The following is an 8,058-nucleotide window of genomic DNA, read 5'->3' on the forward strand; positions in this document are numbered from 1 at the left end:
GGGCTTAGCTCTCTTTACCTTTATACACTTTTTAACAAGAGTGCACCAGAAGATTTATGTCTGCACCATGTAGACAGGTTTCCGTAGTGTAGTGGTTATCACGTTCGCTTTACACGCGAAAGGTCCCCAGTTCAAAACTGGGCGGAAACAAGCGGAGGTGTTTTTAATATGCATGCTGAAATTCGCTACAAAGTCCTTAATTTTGAGACCGGTGAAGGCCATCGTACCAAGGAGCTGTAGGCAGACTGACATGCCGAATGAGGTTTGTTCTGTTGTTTGTGGAATGTACAGACTGTCACACTGCTTGCAGGGCAGGCTATGGGACGGAGCCATCTTCGAAAAAGCACACGCAATGGACCATTAGGTTTCTGTAGTGTAGCGGTCATCACGTTCGCCTAACACGCGAAAGGTCCTCGGTTCGAAACCGAGCAGAAACAGCGGTCGCCTTTTGACAGAAACTTTAAACTTTTGGCCATGCTAGGAGGGTTCAGCTCTCTTTTCCTTTATGCGCTTTTTAACAAGCGTGCACCAGAAGATTGCTGTCTGCATCCTGGAGACAGGTTTCCGTAGTGTAGTGGTTATCACGTTCGCCTCACACGCGAAAGGTCCCCAGTTCGAAACTGGGCGGAAACTGTGGGTGGTGTTTGCAAAAATATCTTATGTGGTTTTCTGTTGAGCAGGTCAGTACACTTGCAGGGCGATTTGCGGTGTAAAATCTTTAGAAAAGGACAAAAATAAAACAAATGACCATTGAGGTTTCCTGTAGAGTAAAAAAAAATGTTTGGTCTGCCACCAAAAAGAGCAGCTTTTTGCCATTTTAAGAACACTGGGCAGTCTACCGTTTCAGTTGCTTTTGAACAAGTGTACAAGTGTACAAAGTCCTTACCTGCTGGCCCAACCTGCTGCGGTTCTTCGGAGCAAGCCGCAAAAAGTCCTCTGTTTTTTAACAAACGCATGTAGCTCTGCTGTGAGCAGGGCATCCAAAAATACCAGAAACTCGCAAATGTTCCCCTCCACGGAAATCTTTAGTAAAAGGCGAAAGATTTATGCGTGAATGAAGAGAAACTCGAGCTGTACCTATGAGACGTTGGGACAATGTGCTCCCACGCACATGCCACCATGCTCAGCAAGGGTAATGTCTTGTGCAGGCTCCTCCCACCCAGCTCTTTTTATTTTTTGTATTTTTTTTTTTAAATGCAAAGAAGCACAAAGTTTCTGTAGTGTAGTGGTCATCACGTTCGCCTAACACGCGAAAGGTCCTCGGTTCGAAACCGAGCAGAAACAGCGGTCGGATTGTGTTAGAAACTTTAAACTGTTTGCAACGCCAGGAGGGCTTAGCTCTCTTTACCTTTATACACTTTTTAACAAGAGTGCACCAGAAGATTTATGTCTGCACCATGTAGACAGGTTTCCGTAGTGTAGTGGTTATCACGTTCGCTTTACACGCGAAAGGTCCTCAGTTCAAAACTGGGCGGAAACAAGCGGAGGTGTTTTTAATATGCATGCTGAAATTCGCTACAAAGTCCTTAATTTTGAGACCGGTGAAGGCCATCGTACCAAGGAGCTGTAGGCAGACTGACATGCCGAATGAGGTTTGTTCTGTTGTTTGTGGAATGTACAGACTGTCACACTGCTTGCAGGGCAGGCTATGGGACGGAGCCATCTTCGAAAAAGCACACGCAATGGACCATTAGGTTTCTGTAGTGTAGCGGTCATCACGTTCGCCTAACACGCGAAAGGTCCTCGGTTCGAAACCGAGCAGAAACAGCGGTCGCCTTTTGACAGAAACTTTAAACTTTTGGCCATGCTAGGAGGGTTCAGCTCTCTTTTCCTTTATGCGCTTTTTAACAAGCGTGCACCAGAAGATTGCTGTCTGCATCCTGAAGACAGGTTTCCGTAGTGTAGTGGTTATCACGTTCGCCTCACACGCGAAAGGTCCCCAGTTCGAAACTGGGCGGAAACTGTGGGTGGTGTTTGCAAAAATATCTTATGTGGTTTTCTGTTGAGCAGGTCAGTACACTTGCAGGGCGATTTGCGGTGTAAAATCTTTAGAAAAGGACAAAAATAAAACAAATGACCATTGAGGTTTCCTGTAGAGTAAAAAAAAATGTTTGGTCTGCCACCAAAAAGAGCAGCTTTTTGCCATTTTAAGAACACTGGGCAGTCTACCGTTTCAGTTGCTTTTGAACAAGTGTACAAGTGTACAAAGTCCTTACCTGCTGGCCCAACCTGCTGCGGTTCTTCGGAGCAAGCCGCAAAAAGTCCTCTGTTTTTTAACAAACGCATGTAGCTCTGCTGTGAGCAGGGCATCCAAAAATACCAGAAACTCGCAAATGTTCCCCTCCACGGAAATCTTTAGTAAAAGGCGAAAGATTTATGCGTGAATGAAGAGAAACTCGAGCTGTACCTATGAGACGTTGGGACAATGTGCTCCCACGCACATGCCACCATGCTCAGCAAGGGTAATGTCTTGTGCAGGCTCCTCCCACCCAGCTCTTTTTATTTTTTGTATTTTTTTTTTTTAAATGCAAAGAAGCACAAAGTTTCTGTAGTGTAGTGGTCATCACGTTTGCCTAACACGCGAAAGGTCCTCGGTTCGAAACCGAGCAGAAACAGCGGTCGGATTGTGTTAGAAACTTTAAACTGTTTGCAACGCCAGGAGGGCTTAGCTCTCTTTACCTTTATACACTTTTTAACAAGAGTGCACCAGAAGATTTATGTCTGCACCCTGTAGACAGGTTTCCGTAGTGTAGTGGTTATCACGTTCGCTTTACACGCGAAAGGTCCCCAGTTCAAAACTGGGCGGAAACAAGCGGAGGTGTTTTTAATATGCATGCTGAAATTCGCTACAAAGTCCTTAATTTTGAGACCGGTGAAGGCCATCGTACCAAGGAGCTGTAGGCAGACTGCCATGCCGAATGAGGTTTGTTCTGTTGTTTGTGGAATGTACAGACTGTCACACTGCTTGCAGGGCAGGCTATGGGACGGAGCCATCTTCGAAAAAGCACACGCAATGGACCATTAGGTTTCTGTAGTGTAGCGGTCATCACGTTTGCCTAACACGCGAAAGGTCCTCGGTTCGAAACCGAGCAGAAACAGCGGTCGCCTTTTGACAGAAACTTTAAACTTTTGGCCATGCTAGGAGGGTTCAGCTCTCTTTTCCTTTATGCGCTTTTTAACAAGCGTGCACCAGAAGATTGCTGTCTGCATCCTGAAGACAGGTTTCCGTAGTGTAGTGGTTATCACGTTCGCCTCACACGCGAAAGGTCCCCAGTTCGAAACTGGGCGGAAACTGTGGGTGGTGTTTGCAAAAATATCTTATGTGATTTTCTGTTGAGCAGGTCAGTACACTTGCAGGGCGATTTGCGGTGTAAAATCTTTAGAAAAGGACAGCAAGGGTAATGTCTTGTGCAGGCTCCTCCCACCCAGCTCTTTTTATTTTATTTTATTTTTTTTTAAATGCAAAGAAACACAAAGTTTCTGTAGTGTAGCGGTCATCACGCTTGCCTAACACGCGAAAGGTCCTCGGTTCGAAACCGAGCAGAAACAGTGGTCGCCTTTCGACAGAAACTTACAACTTTTGGCCATGCTAGGAGGTTCAGCTCTCTTTTCCTTTATGCGCTTTTTAACAAGCGTGCACCAGAAGATTGCTGTCTGCATCCTGAAGACAGGTTTCCGTAGTGTAGTGGTTATCACGTTCGCCTCACACGCGAAAGGTCCCCAGTTCGAAACTGGGCGGAAACTGTGGGTGGTGTTTGCAAAAAGATTTATGCGTGAATGAAGAGAAACTCGAGCTGTACCTATGAGACGTTGGGACAATGTGCTCCCACGCACATGCCACCATGCTCAGCAAGGGTAATGTCTTGTGCAGGCTCCTCCCACCCAGCTCTCCAGGCCTCCAGTTCCCGCTGAAAAAAAGGAGTCTCTGCAAAGTCTTCAAAAGGCCTTCTGGGGTTGGTCAGGCCCTCTGCTGAATATTTGTCAAATACTTTCTTGGAGCAGTAGAAGTATTTAACATCACCACCTTGATTAAAGAAATGTATTGAGTTGCCATCACCCATGTATCGAGACTTAGGCTGACCACAGGCTAAACAGGATCTAGTGTGCTTTTTTTGCAGCATATGCTGTTGTTGCTGCTGCTAAACTGCCTGCTGCTTCTCTATGATGTCCTTCACCATCTTCTCAAGCGCTGCCTGGTCCAGAGAGACAGCCTCAGGAACACTCTTTGTGGCTGGATTGACTGGGGCAGGTGGCAGTACTGTCACTGGGACACTGATGGTTTCACTGCCTGAGTGCAGCCGCTGCCATAACTGCTGTGTCTCCAGGAGCTTTTCTGGGCTGGTGTTAAGTGAAGCATAAGTGTTCTTTTTTTTAGCAAGGTGTTTTATGTACCTGCTTATGTGCTGCTTTGTGGTTGAGTGCAGAAGACTGTTGGGGTCAGTGCAGGCACTCTGCACCATAGCAGCATATTCAGCATCCACCTTTGTAAGTAGGTCCTTGCTCCCGTGGTGCTTGGCCAGCAAACCATCAATGGCATTTCTCATTGGATCTGTCCATCTGTTATGGTCCAACACAAAGACTCGACCCCCTGTCTTAATGGGTCCAGTCCGAGCAGCACAGGGAGAAGCAGCTATGGGCAGTGGTGGTGTGCTTGGCAGTTCTAAAAGAGATTCACAAAATTATTAAATGAAGTATTTCTGTTTTGTGTGCATAGATTAGGCAGACAGATTACACACATTGATGTATGAATAATATAATTACCTGCATCTAAAAGAAACTCCTCAGATGTGTGTTCCTTCACTGTCACAGCACTCGGAGTAGAAAAAGAGTGAAAAATCACAGTCTGTGGGGTGGCCTCTGGATCAGCAGCAAGAAGGGTCTCAGCAGAAGAGGAATCCTCTAAGCATTTCTGAAATTGAGCAAAATGAGTGTAATATGCGAGCGAGAATTCTAAAGTATTTTTTTAAATCAAAAGTCTGTTAGCAAAGAAGTTTAAAGGCTTACCTGAGATGGAAATGAAAACTCAATGCCAGATGAAGACTCTTCTTGCATCTCTAGGTCTGTCTTCCTGCTTTTGTGTTTGTCAAAGTCAAGAGGCACAGGTCGACAGCCTGGCTCCACATACTGTAGGCCAAACCTCTCTCCTGTGTCCCTGCTGGAGATGTGCAAGGCTGGATATTTGGGTTGCCCTGTCACTTTTATAGATGCCCTGTTTAACTCCATCATCAAAACAGGGTCAAACACTCCAGGTAAGACAAGCCCAGGCTGCTTCAGGTCCACCAGCCGCTGATAATTCCAGCGTGCCACACCAGTCATACCCTGCGCCTGGAACAGCTCAGGAGAGACGCGATTGCCCGTTACCCAATGAGCCTGGTGGAAATGAAACCCCTCCTGCTGTGTAGTGCCTCTGACAGGGATCCAGATGGGCACAGCAGCTCCTTCACCCTTGACATGATTCAGTTGTAGGGTTCCACCATGTCTGTAGAGGATTCCTTCCTCCACCTCAGGGTCACTCAGACAGCCTCTAAGGATATGGATACGCTGAATCCACCACAATTTTAACATTGAGGGTTTAAAAAGGAAGATGTTGTTGGGATCCTTTGCAAGATGGAAATGGTGAAGTATTTCTTCCACTCTTTGGACCAGCTCTTGAGGATGTGGCACTTTTGTCCTGCAGTGCTCTCTGATGTGCTGCTTGGTGGGATTAGCAGGCTCGATTCCACAGAACTTGTATGCGTTCTTCAGTTTCTCCAGGTCACTCCGATCTACTACAGAGAAGGCAGAAGAGAGGAACTGGCAGAAAGAACTGTACAGAGGATGGTGCTCCGAAACACATTCCCTGGTGAATCGCCGCATACAGTGAAACAAGTCTAGTTTGACCACCATGTCCTCATTGTACCTCTGGCAAGCGGCATGTAAATTATTGAGGTTTCCTGATGTAACCTCTGCCACAGTAGCTTCAGTGGTCCTCCAAGCTTCCCACTGCTGGTGCTCATACGGTCCTGGGTCCATCACTCTGAAAGCGGCACAGCAGTCCCTAAGTACATAAAAGGGAAATAAAATTAACTATGAAGTTTGTGCAAGCAGCCTTGACAAGTCAAAGGAACGCGACTGCCGAGAGTACATGTATATAAACGTGGGCAAGTCAGAAGAACACGACTGCCAAAATTGTAGTTGCATTAATGTGGGCAAGTCAGGGGAACGTGACTGCCGAAATATATCATGGTGTTGTAACCTCAATATGTCTCGGTAGGGCTTGTAGCCAAAGCCTTGTTCCCACTGTGCAAACAGCGAATCGAGGAACAGTATTCCTCTTTTGAGTGGCATCAAGAATTGTCTTGGCAATGAGTAAACCTTTCATGTGTAATATTCCACATTAAGCGTTGTAAAAAGAAATCTTCATATGCTTCTTTTACACATCAACAGTATAGCTTGACAAACTTTCTTTGAAAGCATGCATTACTTACACATAGCAAAAAATGGCCTTGTGTCCACAGCGGGAATATAAGTGCATCTTTCTCGGTGGAGTCGACCTAAAAAGAAAGCAAGTTATGCTGTTAATTCAAATCAGTTTAATTATTGCTGTTAACCCTCTACAATGCGAGCAAATCACTCGCATATGCAAGTAAATTTCACTCTGGGCAACTATTAGAAAATAGAAAATTTAAAATTTAAATTACTAGCCAATGACGATTCTATTGCCAAGGTGTGCGTAGAGGGTTGACTGTACAAATGGGTAGGTACTTACAGGAAGACTGCCTAGAGGGTCACAACTCAAGGGTGGGAGCCATGTTGGGGGGATGTGGAGGTCCATAATAAAAACATTTTTCCCCTACAGAAAGACAACTGACTTTGTTGTACTGCACAGAGCTCACATAGGTCCCTCTAAAATATGTTTATACATGTGTATACGTACCTGTAACTCGACTATCTCCTTAACAAGCCTCAGACAAGCATTTCCCACCTGTTCATATGATTTAATGTTTTTTACTGTATTTACAATACAATAATAAAAACATATCGAGTACTTTAACATTTCAACAAAGTCTTTCACTCACCACTGAGTCCATTTCCCTGTTTAGACCTAAAGATAACAGGTTCTCCCTGGTCAAACATGTAGGGCCATCCTTAACCAGAATTTCATTGGCAGGCCTACCCTCATCCAGAACATAGCTGACCTACAAGTAAGACATTAAAAGTAGCATTACATAATAATAATAATAATAATAATAATAATAATAATACAACAATCAACAATATCAACAAAATCCTTTAATTACTTTAATGGAAGAAGAAGAAATTAAATTCTGTCAAATAAGCTATGCATTTATGTACCAGCTGTTCCTGGAGGGTATGATCTCCTCCAGCTGCCCACATTGTTCTGCAGGGCCTGAGGTTGCTGATGGCAGTAAGTGTTGCACAATGCTGCCCACAATGGTGCGAAGGGCCAACATCTACAAGAAAAATGAAACAGTTAGTCTTATTAGTGCTAATATACATTAATCTCACTGCATTTGATCTGAAAGTAGCATTCACCTATCCCCAACATTAAACTCTTCCCAGTTAGTAGGCATTAGTTATTTCAACTCATATTCATAGTGCTCACTTTGTGTTGGTGCTTCATCAGTGGGTGGTTGTGCAGCTATGCTTTCAGTTGACCTCAGCTCGGCTGGAGTGAGTTGAGATCCTTAAGGTTTTGAGTACAGCAACATTTGATGTTATGAACCAATTAAATGACTAGAATATGCATTTCAGTGAAGTTTTTAACTTTTAGACAAAACAAACAATTACGTCACATGGGTCAAGATTAATTGCATGACTGACTTTGTATGATGATTAATGTTAAAGCAATTTACTTGTTGCTGAAGATGCCTGAGCCACCACAGTTGTGCTTCGTCGTTTTGATGCATCACCTATGACAGCTTGTCCCAAAGTAGACAAGGTGATAGTGTTTAGTAGTTCAAGCCGACATCCAGAATTTAACTGCCTCTCCAGAAGTGCTTTATTTGTGGAGGTGTTATGACGATGGATAACACTTCTCATAAGAAATGCATGGGT

The sequence above is a fragment of the Squalius cephalus genome (genome assembly GCF_949319135.1).
Source record: "Squalius cephalus genome assembly, chromosome: 4".
In the NCBI taxonomy this organism is placed as follows: domain Eukaryota; kingdom Metazoa; phylum Chordata; class Actinopteri; order Cypriniformes; family Leuciscidae; genus Squalius; species Squalius cephalus.